At 44.5% G+C, this 23,496-nt stretch overlaps 1 long non-coding RNA gene across 3 annotated transcripts in view; it reads right to left on the bottom strand.

The window, feature by feature from the left end:
• The window catches only part of LOC140625887 (uncharacterized), a 61,127-nt gene that overhangs the window by 3,386 nt on the left and 34,245 nt on the right, over positions 1-23,496 (bottom strand). For 2 of the 3 annotated variants that reach the window (XR_012025157.1, XR_012025159.1), the window contains 2 exons: positions 11,675-11,793; positions 8,589-8,756 (listed from right to left, as the gene is read on the bottom strand). This is a non-coding gene — a long non-coding RNA (uncharacterized lncRNA). Of the gene's footprint in view, positions 1-7,923; positions 8,214-8,588; positions 8,757-11,674; positions 11,794-23,496 lie in introns of those variants that run through there. The other variant, XR_012025158.1, reaches the window with a different exon arrangement.

Below are 23,496 nucleotides of genomic sequence, written 5' to 3'. Positions count from 1 at the left end.
CATCCTCTCTCATCATGCCTGGGTCCCAAGGTCTGACAATGGAAAAGTAAACTACTGCACTCACCTTCCAGAGGGATCATAACCCTCTTCTATTTCTATTCTATTTCTCAGAATAGTCCTCATACCAGACTCAATTTCTTTTCTTCCCAGACTTACTTGACTCCACCTGCCCTTAAACCTCAGTTGCTTGCACAGTGGAGAGTCTCAGCTGCTACTACTGCACCACCTCATCTCCTAAAACTGCCAGCTCACTCAGCCTCCTCGCAGAACAGGAGCTGGGTTTCCATGTGGCCTCCAACACACCTGTTTCGGGGTGAGTGTTCTGGGGGTTACGGAGCCTCAACAGTTCCACTACCCAGGTCTGACCCAGCTGGATTCACCTTTTCCAGCAGCTGCCAAAAGGGTGAACTCTGAATAATGACAGGCAAACAATACCAAGGATCTAGCTGATAAATTCTTCCCACTACTCTCCAGAGCAGAGCCTCGAAAGGAGAGTTCCAAGATATTCCAAGATTATTCCTTACAATTGCTCCAGAGAGATTTCCCATGTGCCCAAATGACTTGCTGAGTGTCTTCTTGGAAGGCTGTGGCCAACTCTGTATGTACCACTGTGGATTTTTCTTTCCTTCCTTCTCTGCCTCCTCTTCTGTATCCCTCACTCTTGCTGCCCTCAGATTGCACTCTCCAAAAAAACTATTAGCATGTTGGCCTCCGGCTCTATGTGCTAAAGAATGTAGCCTAAAACAGCCCTCATTATCCTTACTCTCTCTCCAGCTGGAGGGATTAATTTAGGCAGGCCGCCCTCACCCCCACCCACTCACTCTTCTATTCCCTCCCTCTTCCAACCACTTACCTCCCAAAAGGAAGTAGTGTAGTATACCTCTCCAACTGTTATGCCAACGATTTATATTCATTTTTTTTCATTTCATGTATTTTTGGTTTTACACCTTGAGCTTACAGATTTAGGATGCCCTTGGTCAATTTATCAAAACTAAGATATAAATTCGTGTACAGGCACAGCTGGGTGCCTCAGTGGTTGAGTGTCTGCCTTTGGCTCAGGTCGTGATCACGGGGTCCTGGGATCAAGTCCCACATCAGGCTCCCTGTAGGGAGCCTGCTTTTCCCTCTGCCTCTCTCTCTCTCTCTGGGTCTCTCATGAATAAATAAATAAAATCTTTAAAAATAAATAAAAAAATAAACCCATGTACACGCCTTCCCTGGGATTTAGAAAGAAAGAAAATCCCATTCACACAGACTGTAAGCCAGATCTGCATTTGTGCAGCAAAGAAGACCCAGAGCAATGGTTTCTAGAGCCAGAGTTCACTCTGGAGTAGGGTGACTGAAGTCTGACCCCCAGAACACTGGTTGCATGGGATATTAAAAAGTAGAGGGTTCTATTCTCAAATACACTTAGTGCCTGAGGGTTAAAAAAAAAAAACTGAAATTGTTTTCCAGGCCCTGTAAGGTATCTGAGGGTTTACTATAGTATTTCGTGGTGTTCCTCTCCAAGAAATGAGCTTGTGGCATTTTCTTAATTTACTGGAACGCACCCTTTTCTCCCTGAGCATCTGGTAGGATTGATGCCACACGAAATACTCAGTTCTTGTGCTTACTAGTGTGACAGAAATTCTAGATGAACCAGCTCCTGGGAAGATGCCTCTCCACAGAATCTTTGGGTCCCTGCTGAAAAATACCACGGCTGTCTAGAGTCAGTCTTAATCTACTATCCTAAAACACTAATAAAAGCCGAGGTTAACTACCAAGAACTAATTCTAGGGGAAGCCTGCTTCCTTCTTCCTATTCACCATCCACAGAATGATTTGTACTCATGATTCACCCACTCCTTTTCCACATAAGGCTACAGCTACTCCTCCCACCCTGCTTATACCACTGTCAACCCGACTATTCAAAATCCCAACAGAAAGAATAAACCGAGGTACAACTCACCTTCCCAACCTGCACCCCCTTCCTCACTCCCCCCACCCTCACTCAACCACACCCCCACCCTCACTCACCCAAGGTGAGCAGTTACTGAAGGTTCAAAGCATCTGTCCTCCTCCCCACCCAGTAGTGCTCCAAGTCACTTCCTAGTTTGGGATTAATAAAGTGCAACTGGAAAGTTTGCTGCAGTAAGTCCTGGGGGTTAAAGCTGCCATCACTACATAAAATCTCGGAGCGAAGGCTTCAGTAAGCAAAGCAGGCTAAGGGCTCCTGTCCCCCTGGTAATAAGCAGCGGAAACGAGCTTCTGGAGGAAGCCAGTGTCCCACATAAATCCAACGTGTTAGCGGGTCCACCTGCTGCACAGCAGAGGCTGCAGGGAGGGGCAGCCTGGCGGGGCGAGGACGGAGAGCAGAGCTGGGAATGGTCTACAGAGACCATCTAAACCAGCTTCTTCATTTTGCACAGAGGGAGACAGAAGTGCGGAGAAATAAACTTGCTTTCCTGAGGCCACAGCATCCATCAACGTTGAGCTAGGAGTAGAACTCTGGATTAATCTTCCCAAAGCAAAATCCTGGGCCGCTCAGCCAAGCTATTTTGAATAAAGGCCCCTCTCTGGGCCTTGTAGACACTAATGTGTGTCTCCCACATTTGGGGGCAGAGGAGGGGAGATATCAGCAATGGAGTGAAAATTGGAAAGTGGAAGTTATTCTTAATATTCGGGCACAGCACTGAAATGGGAAAAATGATGCTAACGTTCTTAGGAGGAATTTTGAAATACATACAGATCATGTGCTAGATTCTCCCACCGAGACAGGGAACTAAACCTGATTTAACAGTTTAATTAGAGGGACTCACTGTTGGAATAGAGAATAAGGAAGAGTGGAGAAAAAATAAAATGAACTCTGAGCTAAATCCCTCCCTGGTCTAAGTGACAGGTCCCTCCCTTCAACCTGTAGCGCCCCCTCCTGGGTGGCAAAGGCTCCAACCTAAAGACCGAAGAGTGACTGTTTTGTGGCCTTTATATTTTAGTATCAATTCTCATTTAGCCATGCAGGGCTTGGGGCAGACGGCATCATGAGTACCACCCCAGCCCCAGCTAATGGGGAAGTTCTGCTGGGCCCCAAGGAGTCCCTGAGACTCCAGCACTCTGGAAACGCTGCCCTGCCTTCTGGCAGCTTCCCAAGGCCAGCCGCACAGACGCTGCACGCCTGTTCATGAGCAAGCTGCGCGTGGACGGCTCCTGAGCCAGGGTAACTGAGAGCGTGCCGTGCAGGAGGTTCCAGGAGAATCCTTCTCAACGTCAGTTCTTATTTCCTGTCCTCCTGTGGGACTGGCATTCAGATGATCCTCTCATCTCCGGCTTTTGGAAAAATACAGCCCGGGGGGGTGGGGGGGAGCTCCCTGCCAATCCTGCATCCTCTCTGCTCAGTCCCCAGCCTGTGTGGACCATGAGACACACTGTGCCACTTTGAGAAAGCCCCACCGCTCAGGACCTCACATGCTCTGTGTGTGTGACAGAGGGATGCAAAGGGCATCTTTATCTGGTGTGCTCGCTAGCTCCAGGACTCAGGGACTCTACGACTTGATGGCCAGCAAAACAGGACAGACCAGCCCCCTCCAGAGTACTTCGTCAACTAAAACCTATGCACACGCTCAAACATATCAAACAGTCCCTCTTGGGCAGCCCGGGTGGCTCAGTGGTTTAGCCGCCTTCAGCCTAGGGTGTGATACTGGAGACCCAGGATCCAGTCCCACGTAGGGCTCCCTGCATGGAGCCTGCTTCTCCCTCTGCCCGTGTCTCTGCCTCTCTCTCTGTGTGTGTCTCTCATGAATAAATAAATAAAATCTTAAAAAAAAAAAAAAAAACAGTTCCTCTTGAGTATCTTTCTCTTCAACCCAACAAATGTGGCTCTGTAAAGCCCATGGACAAATGCCTATGAGGAGCCACCCACCATGTTATGGCACTTTGCCCCCCATGTCCCTGGTCCAGAAAAGGTCCAAAAGAACAAAGATCCCCCTGACCTCTCTGACCCTCTGCCAAATGCTTCTTTTCCAAGACTGTCTAAGAAAGGGAAGGATTGGACACATGGGACAGATTGAGGGGTATGCTAGAAGGCCATTCAGACAGGGCAGAGACTCAGCTGTCTCATCTTTTTCTAATAAGCAGGGGTAGGTGAGCTCAACCTTCATCTTTCCTCTCTAGGGCCCCCAAATTACACACACACACACACACACACACACACACACACGCCCTCCTGAGCGCTCTCAGGCTCTCCTCCAGCCACACACTGGCAGGCCATCCTCTCTCAATCAAGCCCTCATCGGCAATCCTTGGGCCTTAGTTGTGCTATGGGGAAGGGAAGCTGGATGGGGCCGGAGGGAACATGATGTCTGTCCTCATCTGCAAGACCTGAGATCAAGTCTCCAGCCCGACCTAGGCACAGAAACAAAGAGAAAGAAGATTCAGATGTAGGGCTACGCTCCAGCTCCTAGGATCAAGATACTTCTTCCTAAGAGAGAAGCGCCCTCTGCAGATACTGGGGCAGAGTGGTGATCCAGGGAGAGAAAATCCAAAACTGTACAACAGTTTCTCAGCACACTTCCTGGAAGCCTTCTAGAACATACTGTGAATTCCTCTTGGGTAATCTCACAAAGGAGCCAAGTCGTCATGTACTACATACACCTCAGGTGTATCATCATCCCTTGGACCCAAGAGGCTGCCTGAGACCAATAATTAATATCCTCTGCAGGCCTGGAGACCTCTGGCTGGTTCCATTAGAGACATCTAGCGCCAGACCCTCTTCCAGCACAGAACATCTACACATGCTTACTACTAAGAGGAATAATCACAAACCAAAGTTTCTCGGCTGAAGACAACTGAAAAACTGCCTAGAATATCTCTTAGGGCACCCCAACAAGAGCCATGATTAAAGATCCCCAGGAAGTTGACTTACAGTCATTTTGAGATGCCTAAGAGATCGGTAACTCAGGCTCATTAACCTTGGAGGAAACTCTCCAAAATGCCTACACAAAACCTGTACACTTCTACCACCACCAAAACACACTTTCTGACAGCCTCCACAACTTTCCTTGGCTCCCTAGTGCCCAGAGTTAATCCCAAGCTCCTGGCACTTTACTGAAAGCCCTTCAGGACCTGTACTCAGTCTACAATCCTAAACCGAGTTCTCTTTGACCCTGTTCATGTACTCTGTGCTGGAGCCACACCAGTCTGGTCATTAGTCCCCCAAAACACTCTATACTTGGGCCCATGCTGTTCTCCTCACCTGCTACACCCGCAGCAGCATGACTGCCACCCCACTGCCCTGTTCCTTTCTAAGCAGTCAGCCAAATTACCTGTGTTCCATAAAGCATTCTAGTCGGTCTGAATTCACAACTTCTACTTTGTATTTCCATGGAGGAAACACAAACTTAGAGAGTGATCCTGGCAGAGGCTCATTCATCAATTCCTTCATAAACATCTACAGAGCCTCTAGAGTATGCCAAGCCCCCAGCACTTTGCTAAGAACTGTCACTCAACAAAACTGAGTAAGACACAGTTGGACCTTTGGGCTGCTCATGGTCTAACAGGACAGTCAATGGAAAGAACACAACTGGTCGTATAAAATAATGACTGCTCTGGGGGATGTGCAAATACTGTTCTGGGGAAGAACAGACACTGGGACAGCTGATGCACATGCTCAAATAAATAAAATTCATTCAGACCCATGTGCCACTGAAGAAAAAGCAAGGAACGTAAGAAAGGGTCTTGGGAATTATGTGTGGAAGGAACCACACTAGTTAGATAAACCCAAAAGAAATGGTGACTCAGCTCCTTCAGGGAGGTCTTGGGGGTGCTCGTGACATCTCCATTAATGAAGCCTTCCCAGATGAACTTGGCTAGGGCTTCCTCAGGGTATAGGGGGAAATCATCAGTGTAAATTAAAAACCTACTTCCGCAAATTCAACTCAACTCAATTACATTCCACAAACATTTCCAGGGCCCTATGAAGAGGGCCTGTGAAGTCATTCCTGTGTGAAACCAACCTCAAACCTTGAAGACAGGCCTCAATACCAGAAAGCCATAGTTATTCCCAGGCGGACTAGGAATCCCGTTCCTAGAAACTTCTTTATCCCACTGCATGAGCCTTTCTGATTCTCAGTTTCCCCCACAACAGTCAGAGACTGTCAACTCTGAGAAGGCGGGGACTGCATTGGTCTGATTCATTGGTTTTTAGGTTTTCTGCCCTGGAACTCTAAGTTTAAATGAACTCTAACTTGGAAGCATGAGTGAGTAAAACAGAACAAAGAGAGCTTGTACCAGGGTCCTGGTATAAGTGTTCTGGTAACGAATCGCCACAAATTTAGTAGTTTACAACAACATAAATGTAGTGTTTTACAGGTCCCAAAGGTAGAAGTCCAACACGGATCTCCCCAGGCTCAGATCAAGGTATCGAAGGCCCTGTGCTGCTTCCTGGAGGCTCTAGGGGAGAATCCTTTTCCTTGCCTTTTCCAGCTTCCACAGGCGATGCATGCAGTCCCCTTTCTCTGTCTGCATAGCCAGCAACATTGCAGCTCTTCATCATCTCCTCCATAGGCACCTATTCCTCTCCAACTCTCCTCTTATGCCTCTCTCTTCCACTTTTAAGGACACTTATGATTACACTGGGCCCACTCGGATAATCCAGGTTAATCTCCCTATTTTAAGGTCAGCTGATTAACAACCCTAATTCCATCTACAACTTTAATTCCCCTTTGCCATGTAATACAAACTATCCGCAGGTTCCAGAGGTCTGGCAGGGGCATCTACAGGGTGGGGGAGGGTGCATTAGTCTCCCTATCAGGGAGGCCAATCCACCCCCAGCTGAGAGCACAGATTATAAAACAATTGGGATTCCCATTATGACAGATACATCCGCTGTGTGTGGCCTCTGCAGGGGTCAAACCTGGCTCTTTCACCCGCCATGCAAAGCAACACTCACTACCAGCTGCCGCTGCTGTCACACCTCATGTCACATCCTTTACCTTGAAGGCCAGCTTCCCAGGAGTATAGGGAGATATGGGCAGAAGAACCCAGAAGGGACTGGAATGGAGATCTGTGATAAAATTACACCTGCAGAGAAGAAAGGTCTGTGGGAAAAATCACATTTCAGAAGGGACCTCTTCAGCCCTAAGATTGCTTTCTTATAACACCAGGCTGTTTGAAGGCAGGATTAGTGTTGTCTTCTTTTCTGGGTTTCTTTTCTTTCTCTGGCCATGGCATCATGCTTGTTTCAGACCAGGCAGGCCAGAGTCATCACAGAACTGACATCTTCGGGAGCAGCCCTCAATAGATGACAGATCAGAGTTAGTGGATAAGCAGGCCCACTTGTTTGCCTTCCTTTGTCTACAATCTAAAGGCAGGGTCTACACCGTCATCCATCCCCATGAATTTGATTGGGCCCAGTTGCCTGCAGGAGTAACCTACTGACTAACACAGCTAGGTGACCAACCCTGTCCCAGTTTTCCTGAGACCCTCCCTGTTTAGCATTGGAAGTCCCATTTCCCAAGGGAACCCCTCAGTCCTGGGCAAACAGGATGGTTGGTCAACTGAAACCCAACACAGCTTTCTTCTTTGCCTTCCCCACTTCATTTTCACACTCCCCCCTGGTGTTTCCTGGCATCACTTCCCAAATAAAGGACTTGTGCTTAAATCCTTACCTCAGGCTCTGCCTCTGGGAACAGCCAAGCCAAGGCCCATGGTCTAACTGGCAGGGCTTGTGCATTATGGTCACACGTGTCACGCTCCCCCACACCCCCGGGGGCGCCATTCACACAGACTGTGATAAGAACGAGCTCCAATGCAGAGTGCATTGGTGGCCCTGACAACAGCTGGTGTCTCTGGCTGGGCCCCCTGTCAGGTCGTTCTAGGATGAAATTCTCTTTTCCCCACCTCCCACCACATGGGAAAGAAGAGGCGCACATTACCACAGAAAATCTTCCCATAAAGACAGAGCAGTTTTAATCCTCCCCTGCCCTTATGCTCCTCACCCCAGCCCTGCCCTGCCCTTTTCCAGATGTTCCCATTTAGTCATGGTGGGAGCCGAGCTGCGGACGAACAGCATGACTGGGCCTGAACACCCTTCACAACCGATTGAGCTGTGGCAGCTGGGCTTGCCCCCAGATGGGGAGAGCTCTGTGCAGACGGTGATTATGCCGGGGAAACAGAGAGCCTCGGGGACCAGCAGCCATGGCCAGTGCCTCCGCCATTCCCACTCCACTTCAATTAGCAGCCCTGAAAATGAGAAAGGGCTCTTGGAGCTCTGACATGCCTCCCACAGACACTGGTTTGGCCTCACCTGGGGAGACAGCCTGCCCCCGGGGATGGAAGGCAACTCTAGCAGTGGACATCTGGATACCCCTAATGAGGCCAGCCCGGGATGGGAGCTCAGCTAATTGCTCAAATAGGCCGTGATGTCTGGATTCCAGCTGCCACGTCTGGCAGCACCATTCGGATGTCTTGAGTTTACTGTGAGGTTGGGATTGAGAGACCCTTAGGAATGGGGAATGTCAGCCGGGGCTCATGCTGAAGCAATTAAGGCGACATTTGTTGTAGGTGAAGAATGGTGGGACAGTAAAATAAAAATATCACAGCTTGCTGACATCTTACCAGGAAATCCATAGTCCCCAGCCAAAATGGGCCATTCCAGAAACACAGAGCATGTGGTGTGTGATTAAAGAGGAAGGAAGGGAAGACTAGGAAATGTGCTGGGTCCCGAATTGGGACCCTGGGTCCTCCAGATGAGAATTGGCAGGATCATTCCTCATCTCACGCCACCTGAAAAACAAGGACTCCACTTATCCACCCTGCATCCAGACCAGATTATCCTGAAGTTCATGAAGGTGAAGCAGGGCCCTCGCTTACACAGGTCAATTTCAAGGGCCTGGAAACAGTCCTAGAGATTGTTTATGTGGTAGACTTTCCTTTTTCTTTTTCTTTAGAGCAAAATTTGCAAAAGAAGGGTATATGAATTATAATCAATTAAGAGCATTGTTTCTTTCCATTCTGACTTCCCCACACCTACACATCCTCTAATGTTAGGTGGTATTGGTATTGGGGGGATTTTTTTTTTTATTTAAGTCCAATTAGCCAACATATATTACATTATTATTTTCAGATATAGTTTTCAAAAATTCATCAGTTGCGTGTAATACCCAGTGCTCATCATATCATGTGCCCTCCTTCATGCCCATCACCCCATTCCCCCCACCCACCTCCCCTTCAGCAACCCTCAGTCTGTTTCCCAGAGTTAAGAGTCATGGTTTATCTCCTTCTCTGATTTTTTCCCCATTCAGTTTTCCCTCCCTTCCCCTATGATCCTCTGTACTATTTCTTATATTCACATATGAGTGAAACCATATGATAATTGTCTTTCTATGATTGACTTATTTCACTTAGCATAAAACCTTCCAGTTCCAACCACATCGATGTAAACGGTAGGTATTCATCCTTCCTGATGGCTGAGTAATATTCCGTTGTGTATACATGTACCACATCTTCTTTATCCATTCATCTGTCTATGGACAGCTTGGCTCCTTCCACAGTTTGGCTACTGTGCACATTGCTGCTCTGAACATTGAGGTGCAGTTGCCCCTTTGTTTCACTACACCTGTACCTTTGCAGTAAATACCCAGTAGTGTAATTGCTGGGCCATAGGGTAGCTCTATTTTTAACTTCTTGAGGAACCTCCATACTGTTTTCTAGAGTGGTTGTATCAGCTTGCATTCCCACCAACAGTGTAAGAGAGTTGAATTTAGGGTACATTTAGTTTGGGTTTTGTGGGATATTTTTATGTGGTTCACAGTTTCTCCTTTTCTTAGTTCCAGCTGTCCCACTGTAGGAATGGCTTCCAGAAACACTCCTATATACGCACTCTACTGACTCATCCAGTGTCATGGCATAAAGGTGCCAGGCCGGAGAGCCTATGATGACATAAATGTATCCCTATGGCCTTAGAATTAGAAGTATTTGTATAATTTAGAAAAATTCAAGTTTGAAATATAAGAAGCCAGAGCTAGGCTGTGGAAAATTATTCTGGCATCAAAAGCATAGAATTATAAGTGGAAGATCCAGTTCTTATCAGTTTCTAGATGAAAAAGAAGTGTTCTTTTACCAGGAGTACACTTGATAACTTTACCTTTAAAACCATAAACATCTTATATAATAAAAATTAGTTTTCATGGATTCCTACAAGAAATCAAGAGATTACTCTGACACCAATAAGTGAATTGTAACAAAAAATTTTTGATGGTTCCAAAAGCTGCAATTCATTAATAGAGATATATTTGAAATAGGAGTAACAGACTGTTGGATTGGTAGGTAGTTCAATTTTAAAAGAGAAGAAAGTTATATAAATATATTGGAAAAAAGAGTTTAATCTCTTGCTAGCTGTCTTGGCACTAAAAAAATAACAAAACTCACAAGATGATACTACAAAAAACACTATGAAAGGGAAATTGGTTGATGAGCACAATTAATTCAAGAGGCATTTAAAATTAGTCGCTGCTCAAGAAAGCTTGATCAACACCAAAAACAACAAAACAAGAATACGATTAAAAAATGGGCAAAGGAGTTGAATAACATCTCCAAAAAAAAAAAAAAAAAAAAAAGATAATACAGATGGCCAATAAGCACATGAAAAGATGCTCAACACTGCTCATCATTAGGGAAATACAAATCCAAACCACATTGAGATACCACCTCATACCCAGAGGATGGCTACTGTCAAATAAATTAACTAATTAATTAATTAATTAATTAATAACAAGTATCAGCAAGGATGTGGAAAAATTGGAAACACAAAGTGGTATAGCTGCTGTGAAAAACTTCAAGTTACAAATGGTGGTCTCTCAAAAAATTTAAAATAAATTAACATAAAAATAAATAAATAAATTAACATATTACCCAGCAATTCCACTCCTGGGTATATGCACAAAAAACTGAAAGCAAGAAAAAAAAAAAAAACAAAAAACTGAAAGCAGGATCTTAAAGAGATATTTGTCCTCCCATGTTCATCACAATAGCCAATGGGTAGAAACAACCCAACTGTACATCAGTGGATGAATGGGTGAACAAAATATGGTTTATATGTACAGTAGAATATTATTCGGCCTTAAAGAAGAAGGAAATTCTGACACATGCTACAGCATGGATGAACCTTGAAGATATTATGTTAAGTGAAATAAGCTAGTCACGAAAAGACAAAGCCTATATGATTTCACTTACACGAGGTACTGAAGAGAGATTCATAGAGATAGGAGGTAGACTAGTGGCTTCCAGGAGCCAGGAGAGGGGGAAATGGATTCAAAGTTTCAGTTTTTCAAAGCTGGAAAATATTCTGAAATTGGTTGCACAATAAGATCATTGCACTTAATGCTATTGAATGGTACACTTAAAAATGGTTAAGATGGTAAGTTTCATGTTATATGTATTTTACCACCAGTAGAATTTTTAAATCTCAACAAAGAAAGAAAATTTGAAATGCCTTAAATCTTATAGCTCATACATGACAGAGAAGTTATTGAGGTGTTCCCAAATTCAGGATTAGAAAACCCTGAAAATTACATGACATCACCAATAACAAGTTCTAAAACAGAGAGAAAATGTACAAATGACCAATAATTAAAAAGCTAATTATAATCGACTTTATAAAAAAAACTAAATTATCTTTGTATTCTCACTGTAGAAAATATTACCATGGGGTTTTGGGTGGCTCAGTCGGTTAAGTGTCCAACTCTTGATCTCAGCTCAGGTCTTGATCTCAAGGTGGTGAGTTCAAGCCCTGTGTTGGGCTCCATGCTGGACATGGAACCTACTTTAAATAAAATAAAGAAAATATTACCAAATTGTGACATATTAAAAGAAAATAATGAAAAGGTATGCATCCAACAATGTAGAAAAAAAGGATCATAGGGGTAAGTATGTTAATAAAGTCATAAATGTTATTTTCTGGATACCATGGTACTCGTGGTGTTCTGTAAGCATTTTTGAATTTATAATGAGTTGTGATTCTTTTTCTCATTCTAGATAAATGTTCACTTGTGTGGAATTGTATCACTCTTCCCAAAGCATGCCCCTCACTTGTTGTACAAGCATAAGTCCCCACTGAACCTGTACATGCCCTGCCTTATGCCCATCCCTCATCACAGCAGATTCTTGAGGAAACCTGAGCTTTGGCCTATATTTCTACCTGCCAGAAATGAGGTCAAAGGAACCACATGACTCTGTCACTTTGTCTACATGATCTTGAATTTGTCCTGTCACAACTTGAGCCTCAGTTCTCTATCTTAAAATGAGGAGAAAGTCCTTGGCATTCCCTACTTCCCAAAGTGAGACTGGGATCCACAGGAAATCACCATAAAACCAAAAACACCCTAGAAACAGTCGTGAGAGAAAGAAAAGAAAAAAAAAAAAAAAAAAACAGTGTTTCTCAAAATATATACCTTATTTTACCTGAATTTTTCCAAGGTACCTCGTCCTACTAGACCTCCATCTGTATTTGGGAGTGAGGGTTGCATGAGTTGGCAAAGGCCACCAGAGAAAAACTGAATATAAGGAAAATGTGAAAGAAGCCTAGGCTTACTGGAATCCATTGAACAGAGATACCCATTTTGGGATCTATGACAGGGAAGACACTTGGGGGAGGTTGGTAACCTCCGGAGCTGGAGAGGCATCCAAAGAAAATCTAATTATGAGTAATTCAGCTGAAACACACCTCTCCAAGATCCTTCTTTTAATAAGTTAAAGGAGTAGAGCATAGACCCAGTAAATAGTTTCAGGGCTCCAGTATAATATAAGACAATGAATGACTCTCAGGATAAAAGGAAAAAAGTAGAGGGAAATTCATTCCTTCAAACTGTGAGATTGAATATAGGAAATCAGGCTCCCTGCAAGGAGCATGCTTCTCCCTTTCTCCCTCTGCCTATGTCTCTGCCTCTTTCTCTCTCTGTCTCTCATAAATAAATAAATAAATCTTAAAAAAAAACAAAAAAAAGAATGATTCTAGATTTCAGGCTTAGGCAGCTAGATTGAAGGCAATGCTATTTATTGAGATCAAGAACGTTGATAGAGAAACAGGGTGGGGAGGACAATGAGTTCCTTTCTGTACAAGTTAAAGTTGAGAAATTTATAAGTATTCAGATAGAAAAGCCAGGTAGGCTGTCAGTTATATAAATCTGGATCTCAGAGAAAAAGTCTAGTTTCTTTTTTTTTTTTTTAAAGATTTTATTTATTTATTCATGATAGCCACACAGAGAGAGACAGAGAGGCAGAGACACAGGCAGAGGGAGAAGCAGGCTCCATGCTCCGGGAGCCCGACGTGGAACTCGATCCCGGGTCTCCAGGATCGCGCCCCGGGCCAAAGGCAGGCGCCAAACCGCTGTGCCACCCAGGGATCCCAAAAGTCTAGTTTCAAATTATAAATTTGGGAGTTAGAATAATGATGGCATTTAAATCCACGAGAATGGATTAGATCATCTGAGAGAGGACAATGGAAGGGAGTAAGGGGAAAAGAAACTAGGATGAAGGAACCCAAGCATTTAGATGCAAAGTGAAGAAGCCAAGAAAGCAGAAGTGGCTAGAGAGGCAGGAGAGGAACCAGGAGAGAGTGTGTCATCTTGGAATCTAGAAGAAAATGATTAAAAAGGAAGAAAGTGCTCCGCTATGCCAAATGCTGTTGAGATATAAATCTAATCGACTGCTTTCTGTTATCAGATGACTTATGTGAATTCTGTCCAACAATACCATCTAACCTTCTGGTCGAGGTCAAAGGAAGTTCTCCAAGTATTGGCAGGGAAGTTGGTCAGGAAGGTTTTTCTGACTCCAACTGAGTAGGATGTCACAGAGCTGTCCAGAGAGTGGACAGACGCCGATGCATCGATCCTTGGGGAGTCCAGTCAAGTTGTAGCAAAGACAGATCTGCCTTGGAGTAGCTCTCAGTATCAGATCGGAGGGCCAGGAAAGTACATCAAAGAACCCAACGTCCATCATCAGCTGGTCTCAAGCAGAGAAGGTCCCCTCAGATCATTGATTAGAGCAGTGAGCAAAAAAATCAGTGGACTCGGACTTTCGTATTCTCTTCCTGCTGCCTCAGGAGACCGACACCAGTCACGTCCCCCATTCCCAATGGCCAGAAGGGTAGGCTCGAGCCAGGTGGCACCAACTCACAGCAGCTCAGAATGCAGATTGTGTGCACCTCATCCCAACTCCTGTTTCATGTGGGTAGCTTGAAATCAGCTATGGTGGGAGTATTTACCCCACAGAAGTCAGCAAACATTCCTAATTAGGGCTTTCCCCAACATTCCCGGAGAGCCAGTTATTAAACCTTTCCAGCACACTGTCCAATAGTGTTCTGCAAGATGTAACATGGTATGCCAAGAGAGGAAAAAAAGTTAAGGTCGAATACTTTGGGGAAACACAACTTACCTCTTTTGGAGATGCCCCGTGCACATTAAGAATATTAAAGCCTTTCTATAAAGAAATCTATTTAACTTTTTCCTATAGCAAAGAGTTTTCCCAACTTCAGCCATAGAATCCTTTTCTGGCGAGTATCTATTACTGTCATCCGAAGTTCATGCTGCTTTGGACTTCTTTTTAAATAAAACTAAGTTGTTAGCATTGACATAGAGATAGAAATTGGCCATAACAGTTCTGCTGTTCATTCCCATGGCTATTTTGAGAGGTGTGTAGATGATGAATGTTTGCAGCCATTCTTGTGACTGCTGAAAGACACTTATTATTTATGACCTGAGTTCTGGGTGGTGATTGCTGTCATTAATAATGATAGTGCAGCCCCAAGGCTGGGGAGACGGCAGCTCTGGAGTCTCTGTTTAGCCTGACATTCCTGTGATACAGGAGTTAGGGCTGTAAAACTCAAAGCACTTACTTAGTACCAGCACAGGGAGTGCTAGATTTCAAATTCTTGCCTCAGTCAAGAGCAGGCTCTTGGGGGCCCAGGACAGGGGTCTCACTCTAAATGTGGAAACCACCACAGGCTAATAGATTGAAGCAGGGAGCTCCTGGGGACTTGGGGGAACAGAACAACTGTGTTCATTAAGAGAGCCAGGAAGCAGCCATGGGGGTCTTGTCTATCGACAACTTGGCAGGACACAAAGTATTTTACCAAAAGGAATCTCACAGCTGGAAGGAGCAGGTGCGGGCAGAGCAGAGCCAGTGCAAATGCTGGAGAGAGATTAAGGCAGGAAGGAAATTGGATTTTCCCAAGTTCCACAGGGGAGGAGTGCACTAGGAGGAGAAAAGTGGTGAGAGAAAGAGAGAGGAAGACTGAAATTGATTTAGGACTTGAAATAAATATCCTTAACCAGCAAAGAGGTTGTCGTTTTGCATTTTAACAATTTAACAGGCAAAAAGCCTCAGCATTAACTGAATCCGTGCCTTCAACAGAAATGGAGATTATCAGTTGCTGAACAGGAAAAGCTATAACTAAACAGACAATTTTCACATCCCTCATTCCCCCAGGAGCAGGACCTGCTGCCAGGAAAACTACTTCTCCCTGCTTACCCTCCACCCTCTGTGTTCCCATCTCTGGACAATGGCACATGCCCCCAGCCCTGGCCCTGCCACTCTGGATGGATGACTAGCAAGTTTGGGCAGTTTGTCCCCAGGGCAAAATGTCCCCAGGCCAGTACTAGCAACAGACAAGCAGCGAGGCTTTCCTTCCAGACAAGGGGAAAGTGGAAGCTGGCCACCACATTTCCAGAAAGTTGTGGGCTTCTGCCCCTAATCTCATTAGGTTCAACTGGGGGCCATGTTCCCTCCCCTGCTTCCTTTACTCCAATCATTTGAAGTGGTGTTTTACTTCTCGAGATTTGATTCACAAAACAAGACGCAATGAAACCACACAAACAAACAAAAATGAGAAGTTCAACTAGATGTAATGGCACAATAAATTATACCTTAAAAACCAATACAAGGTCATGAAGTGTCAACAACAAAAAACAAAAACAAACCCGTGTTCTTTCCCAAAAAGGCAGGGTGCCTCATCCCTACACACATGGATTTGTGGTGTGGCTAAGAACACAGCCCTCACATGTAAATACGGAGGGGCCAGGGTCATCCTTTAGCTATGAGACATTAGCCCCTTCAGATGCATCACCACGGAAGACTTTCAGAAGAGGGTTAAAGTGCTTACATTCAAGGACAATGGCAATTACATTGGAAAATTCTTGTTATTATTCATAGTCAATCTTTAAACAGTGACTGACATTCTACAAAGTCATTCTCATATACATTATTGTATTTAGTTCTTAAAATAATCCCATGAGTCAGGTGATCTTCTGATCCTTGTTTTCTAGTTAAGAAACTGAGGCTCAGAAAGCTTGAGGCAAGCCAGGCTCAGGTCACACAGCTGGTAAGCAGATCTGTGTGACTCTAAATCTCTTGCTCCTTCCTCCACCCCCTGCCGTAATCCTCCAGAAGGCAGGGATCTCCACACAGAGGCATGGGCAGGTGATGGTTTCATTGAAGACAGCAGAGGCAGTCTCTCTCCCATTGCCCCTCCTGTTGGTTCTTGGTGCCTATTTCCCAGCAAACCCCTATCTTCACTCTCCCCTTTTCTCTGCATACAAAATGTAACCTCAACTCCCAAACTTGCTCTATAGACCAAGTTGCCGAATTTGTTGGAGTGGCTTGAAATGAGCAACAAATACTCAGCCCTGTCCTCCCTGGCAGTCCTACCAGAAAGCACAGAGCCCCTTGGGCTGAAAGATGAAAGAAAATTTACTAGAAGAATCAAGGACTGTGTACCCAGCAAATGTCTGTTGAGCTGAATATCCCCCAAATAATTCCACATCAGAGAACTTGTTTTCTCAGGTTTCTAGCCAATTTTTACATCCATCTCATTTTTGTCTGATCTCTTTTCAGTCAAGACCCAAATGTGGCTCAGTAACCTAACCAGAAAAGACATGCATTCAAATTCACCTGGGAGACCTGTAAGAGGACTATACCTGAACTTTGCCTCTTAGATCTCTCTTTATGCTGCCCTGCTGTTCCTAAACTAGCTCCTACATTCAACCACTCCCCCATCCCAGAATCTTCGATGGTTCCTCATTGACTCTAGGATTAACTCCAAATTTATCTTCAAAGCACCTCATGACTCCATAGCATCCAAACACTACTTGTGCAGGGCATGCATACATATACTGGATGGATGGATGGATGGATGGATGGATGGATGGATGGTTGGATGGATGGTTGGATGGATGAATGGACAAATGAACGGTTGGATAGACAAATGATCTAATACTCAGTTTCCAGATAGAACATTTCCTCTGTGTCAGTGGAGGAGCAACAGTCTTCTGCCTCTGAACATACAAAGGACCTTTCCCTTTTTCCTGCACATTCTTTCCCAAAGCATACACACTTACCACTATTGACATATAAGTCTCTGTTGTTTCCATGGCTCATAATCTGACCCACCAGCCTAGCAGGGGTGAGGGGAAGGGCCGCATCCTAGGAGTGAACTATTCTGAAGCCCCACGCTCTAAGACTTCTAGGATTAATGGACAATGTTGACTCAAATAACTTCCTTCTCATAACTCCATTTCCTGGTTTGTGAAATTGAGGCCTTCAGGTACAGATTAGAGTTGGGAATTCAAAAGCCTCTCTTTGTTTGGGAATATGCAATATTCCCCAATTTCTCAGACACCAGCCATTTAGAGATGCAGCTGCTGAAAGATACTTGCTTGGAAAATCCCCCAAAGTATTTGCAAAGGCAGTATCCTTGAGTGTAGCCAATGGATCATGACCCCTGATTAAGGCTATGTGAGAGGCTGAGGGAATCCAAACCAGGCAGCTACTTAAAGGAGCCCCAAGGGTGTCCAGGTAGATGGTCAAGGTCAAGGCCACCTCTGCTACCTGCTGCTGCTCCTGCAGCTGGGGCCATGAAAGAAGGTAGCCTTGCCAACCTGAGAGACACTCAGTCTTTCATCACTTCCCTCTGCCTTCCTTGACCCTTAGCATCTCTGGGACATAGTACATATTCTCCTCCAAGGTCAAATTAACCTAACATTTCTCTTTCATCATTCTTAATCTCTTTAGTCATTCTAATGAAGAGTTCTGGGGCCTATTTACTGCTCCCTAGTGAGCAGGAACTGGATTTTTATTTCTTATGAATTGTGGATAAGAGCTCTATTTGTTATTACTTTTTATGAGCACACACTCCTTCCCAGATGATAGTTGCTTAATGGGCCAGGGTTAAGAAGTAAGTGATTCTACAGATGCTCCCTTCCTTGCTCCTCAAGCTTCTCCTCACCCGCCCTCTACCCGATAATGCTTCCATCTATGAAACAGGAGGAACTCTTACATGACCTCTCCACCATCCCAAGCTCAAAGGCAGCCTGTTCCCAGGCACAGCCCAGCACTTTTCTAATGGACACGTGAGCATTGAACAAAAACAGAATACTGCACCCTGGATCTAATGGAAGCTGGCCTAGTGGCTCCATAGGGCCAAGGATAGGACAGGGAGGAGGCTAGACGCATAGGCTTGTATTCCATTAGAACCAGTTTCATGATTCTGTGTGGTCTCGGATAAGTCCTTTCACTCTATGGGCCTGTTTTCCTTCCATAAAGGAGGAAGAACTGACTTATTTCCGATATCAATGACAGTTATAAAGCACTTCTGAAAAACCTACTACCAGGAAATGTAAAAGAACATTATGAAGAAAGGCATACAGACGATCTAATTAAATGGAAAATACTGTCTTTGTGGGAAGATATCAGTTGTTCCAGATTAATCTACAAATTTAATGCAATCACAATTTTCAGGAAACTTGGCCAGATGATTCTAAAATTGATAGGGAAGAACAAGTGCAGAAGAACAATTGAGGGGCGCCTGGGGGGCTCAGCAGTTGAACGTCTGTCTTTGACTTGGGTCGTGACCCCGGGGTCCTGGGATCGAGTCCTACATCGGGCTCCCTGCATGGAGACTGCTTCTCCCTCTGCCTGTGTCTCTCCCTCTCTCTCTGTGTCTCTCATGAATAAATAAATAAGATGTTAAAAAAAAAAAAAAGAACAATTGAGAAAATACTGAGTAAACGAGAACAAAGTGCAGAAGAGGAAATTCTCCCTATTGGATAACATAACTATAATAACACTACCCATGTTTAAAATTCAGTATTGGCTCAGGAATAAATGAATAGATCAGTGCAACAGAAGAGAAAACCTATGAATCAATTGTGTGGTAGAAAGAATAATGGCTTTCCAAAGATGCCTTTCCCTCCCCCACCATGCCTTTATCCCCAGAGCCTATGAATACGTTGTATTAAATGGTGTATTCATTTGCTAGGGCTGCCATAGCAAAGCACCACAGACGAGGTGGCTTCAACAACAGAAACGTAATTCCTCACAGTTTTGGAGGCTGAAAGTTCAAGATGTCAACAAAATTGGTCTTCCCTGAGGTCTCCCTCTTTGGTCTACAGATGGCCATACTATTACTGCCTTTTTATATTGTCTTTTCTTCCATATTCATGTATCCCTCATGTCTCCTTGTATGTCCAAATGTTCCCCTACAGACACCCGGCAGATTATTCCAGGGCCCACCCAAACAACCTACTTAACCTTAATTACCTCTCTAAAGACCCCATCTCCAGATATAGTCATGTTCAGAAGTACTCAGGGTGAGGGCATCAACATATAAATTATGGGGAGACAAGATTCAGTCCCTTAACACATGGCAGGGGGAAATTTAGGTTGCAAATGGGATTAATCAGCTGACCCTGAATAAAGTAGGAGATTATCCTGGATTATCTAGGTAGGCTCATTGTAAATCACAAGGGTCCCTAAAAGTGAAAGAGAGTGTCCTGAGAGTGAGTTCCAGAGTAACCAATAAAGCAAAGGCTTTACTGGCCATTACTGACTTTAAAATGGTAGGAGGCCATGAACCAAAGAATGTGGACAACTGGAAAAGGTAAGGAAACAGGTTCTCCCTAGAGCCTCCAGATGGAATGCTGCCCTGCCAACACCTTAACTCTAGCCCCAAGAAACCATTGAGATGCTGATATCTAATTGTGAGATATTAAATATGTGTTGTTTCAAGCCACTAAGTTTGTGTAATTTGTTACAACAGCAAGAGGAAACCAATACATCAGGCATTATGAAGCAATTAAGATATGATAAAAGCATCATTTCAAATAGTTGGAAAAGGATAGATAATTAGCTCATCATCTGGTCAAAAAATAAATAAAATCAGATTTCTATGCCATGTCATTCACAAAAATAAAATCCAGATGGATTAAAAAACCTTAACAATATGCACATGAAAGTATTGGAAGAAAATATGGGAGGACGTGTTTATGACTTAGGAGTAGGGAAGGGGAAATAACAAAAATTAATAATAAAGTTTACAATATTAAAATATAAAACATTTGTTGCAAAAGATGCCATAAACAAAGTCAAGAGACAAGCAAAAAATGAGAGGAACGTATTTCCAACATACATACTCGTTGAATTCTGTTGTTTTTTCTTCTTGTCAGTGAGCATGGATTGCTTCACTAATTGAAAACAAAAAAGGAAAAAGAGGTGGAAAGAATCTTCTCTACCATCCTCTTCTTCCCAGGAACAGGATCGAAATAAATGAAGAACCTCCCTGAAAGCAAAAGCTCCATGGCAACATAAGGCTCTGAAGCAAAAAATAAACTATGATTTCTTCGGGCATTTATTTCCTGCGTCTTCCCCACCTTCTCCGACTCCTCTTCCTTGCACACTCCCGTGGCATGAGGTAGGCTCAGCCAGCATTCATCAGTAAGATTGCTGAAAGACTAACCTGTCTACGACCTGTGGCTGAATCTGGCTGTTTAGTTCTTCATTCTCCCTTCTTCCTGTGCACACAACTAGACTATATTCCCCTAACTGCTCCCTGGCACCTAGATGTGTCCCCCTAGGTTCTAGCCAATGGACTGGGGCCCCAGGTGTCACTTCTAGGCCGGGTGCACGAAAACTTCACATATTCCCTGTTCTTTCTTTTTTTTTTTTTTTTTTGCTGGCTTGATACAGATGAGTATGCAAACTTGATGCCATGTGCTAAAGTTACAGAGCCATAAAAGAGAAGAAACTTTGGTCCCTGAATCGCCCAGGGATCCAAGAAAAGAATCAGTCAGTGATCAAAAAAACTGTTATTGGACTTATGAGAGCTAGAAAAAAAATTATATTGTCTTTGAGCTAAAATACATTTTTCAGTTTGTGTTTATTTCAGTAGCTGGTGTTACATGAACTAACTCAGAAGCCAAAACCTGACTTCTTTTGGCAAATATTTTGGTCTGGCATCTCCTCATCTCCTCAACACCCCAACTTGTTTGGGGTAAATTGTTTGGGGTAAATTACCTCTGGTAAAAATCAGACCAGTTGTTTTGACTCATGATTGGACCTGATTGATACCCCAATACTCCCTCGGAGAATGCTTGAGTTCCTCAGTGGTACCAATAGCACAGAAAGAACAAAAGAGATGACTTTTGTCTTCCCCTCCCCCCCTCCACCCAGTACCCTTACCCTCCCTACCTCTTGCTGCACCCAGGCAATAAGCAAACAGTAAAGCATGTCCCAACTTCCTGCTGGCATTCAATAGACCTCTTACCCAGGGCTATGAACCGGAGATAGGAGGACCCCATGTTTTGTTTTCTGTATCCTAATGTCCTTGCTTGGCCAGCCACATATTAGATGCCACTTCCACCCCATGAAAGCTTGGGTTCCCTACCATTGCCCCTGACACCCCTTCCAAGTGGTCACTCTATTCACTCCCTCTCTCTGATCCACCTTTTACACCGGAGCCAGGTGCACACATCCTGGAGAGAGGCTGCTAGAAGAATGGACGTTCCTTGAAGACCAGGCTTTATTCATCTATGTCTCCTCCATCCCGAGGCACACAGCTCTGAGGGCACAAATATGAACTTGCATCTGAATAACTAGCTCTTCAGAGAACTTATATTTGCATCCATTCTCTTTGCCTATGTGGACTGGATTGGAATGGAAGTGGATTAGGAGGCACCTGCCAGCTGAAAGATTGCCTCTTTTGAGAAGGTTTCCCTTCTTGCCTCAGTAAGACCTGTTTCTTATTCCCCCCTTCTGCATTTCCATAGCTCTTTCTTGGTGCTTCTATATAGTCCTTGCAATGCAAAATTGCAATTGCTCTGTTTCTCTGTCTGCCTTCCCATTACACGATGAACTCCCCAAACACAGAATATCTATGCTTTTTTCATTTTTGTGTCTGCACACTTGGTAAATAGTAGGTATTCAAAAGACAAGGAAATAAATTAGTAAACAAACACTGGCCTAATGAAACAACCTTTCCACCAAAAGGAATTATAAGCTCTAAGTTTACTGTCCTAACAAAACAGTCCCTTCCACTGTTCTACAACTTTGGTCGTTAGAATGTTCTTCCTTCTGGATGGCCAAAGTCTTCCTTCCGAAAAACCTCTGTGGGTTCTAGTTGTACCTACAGGAAAAGATATCTCTGAAATATTCCTAACTCATAGCAGAAATTCTAGAAGATGCCAAGGTCCAGTGCCCTGGGCCATCTCCAATCTGTCACATCCAATAAGTATGATACACAGCCAGGGAATTCATTTCCTTGCCTCCAGCTAGGATTCTCAAATATATAGCTTATTCCTTTCTGGAGAACATCCACAGGAAAGCAACCCAGCACATTTCTCTGTTTGTCCTGGTGCTCAGTTCTCACTTAAATCCTTTTAACTGTAATCTCTGTCATTTCCCTTTGCAAAGAAAGAGTACTTTGGGTCCCTACACTACACACAGAGTAATCAATTCCTCTCTTTTCTTCCTCCCCCACCACTCCCGTGGCAACCCAGCCTTCTCTTTTATGAGCTTATTCAGAGGTTCTGAGTGAACAAAGGCCTTCCTTAAGCACTCCCTACGGCCACATGTGGGTGAGCCTGCAGCTTCCCAGTGGCCAATGCATCCAGAAAGCAGAGGTTCCGTGCCCTGTGCCAGCACCACCCAGGACATATCCCAAGGCCCCTGTGCCCACAATGTCCCCACTTGGACAGCCATGTAAGAGGACCACCTCCAGCAGAGGATGGAAGGACGTGAGAACCAGCAGGTCCCTCCTGGCAGACCTATTATGGACTCTAACCCTTCCCTGCTGACCAGCCCTGAGGAGCACTGGCCCCCATGCCGTGAGCTTAATTACTTTGCAAGAGGACATTTGTAACTGGACTTCCTCTTTGTTGCAGAGAAAGCTGGAAGTGGGTAACAGAACAAAGGCAGGTCTTTGCAGAACACAAGAGAGGGAGAACTCATGCTGTGAATTTGGGCCTGGGCCCCATGCATGGAGGGGGATGGGGACATGGGGCTTGGGAAGCATAAGGATGGGACTCGGCACCTGGGTGGCTCAATGATTGAGTGTCTGGCCTTTGGCTCAGGTCGTGATCCTGGGGTCCTGGGATCGAGTCCTGTATCAGGCTCTCTGCAGGAAGCCTACTTCTCCCTCTGCCTATGTCTCTGCCTTTCTCTGTGTCTCTCATGAATAAATAAATAAAATCTGAAAAAA

This window comes from Canis lupus, chromosome 36 (genome assembly GCF_048164855.1).
Source record: "Canis lupus baileyi chromosome 36, mCanLup2.hap1, whole genome shotgun sequence".
In the NCBI taxonomy this organism is placed as follows: domain Eukaryota; kingdom Metazoa; phylum Chordata; class Mammalia; order Carnivora; family Canidae; genus Canis; species Canis lupus.
Note: the sequence above shows the minus strand (reverse complement) of the source record. Positions and strands in the feature narration are given on the sequence as shown.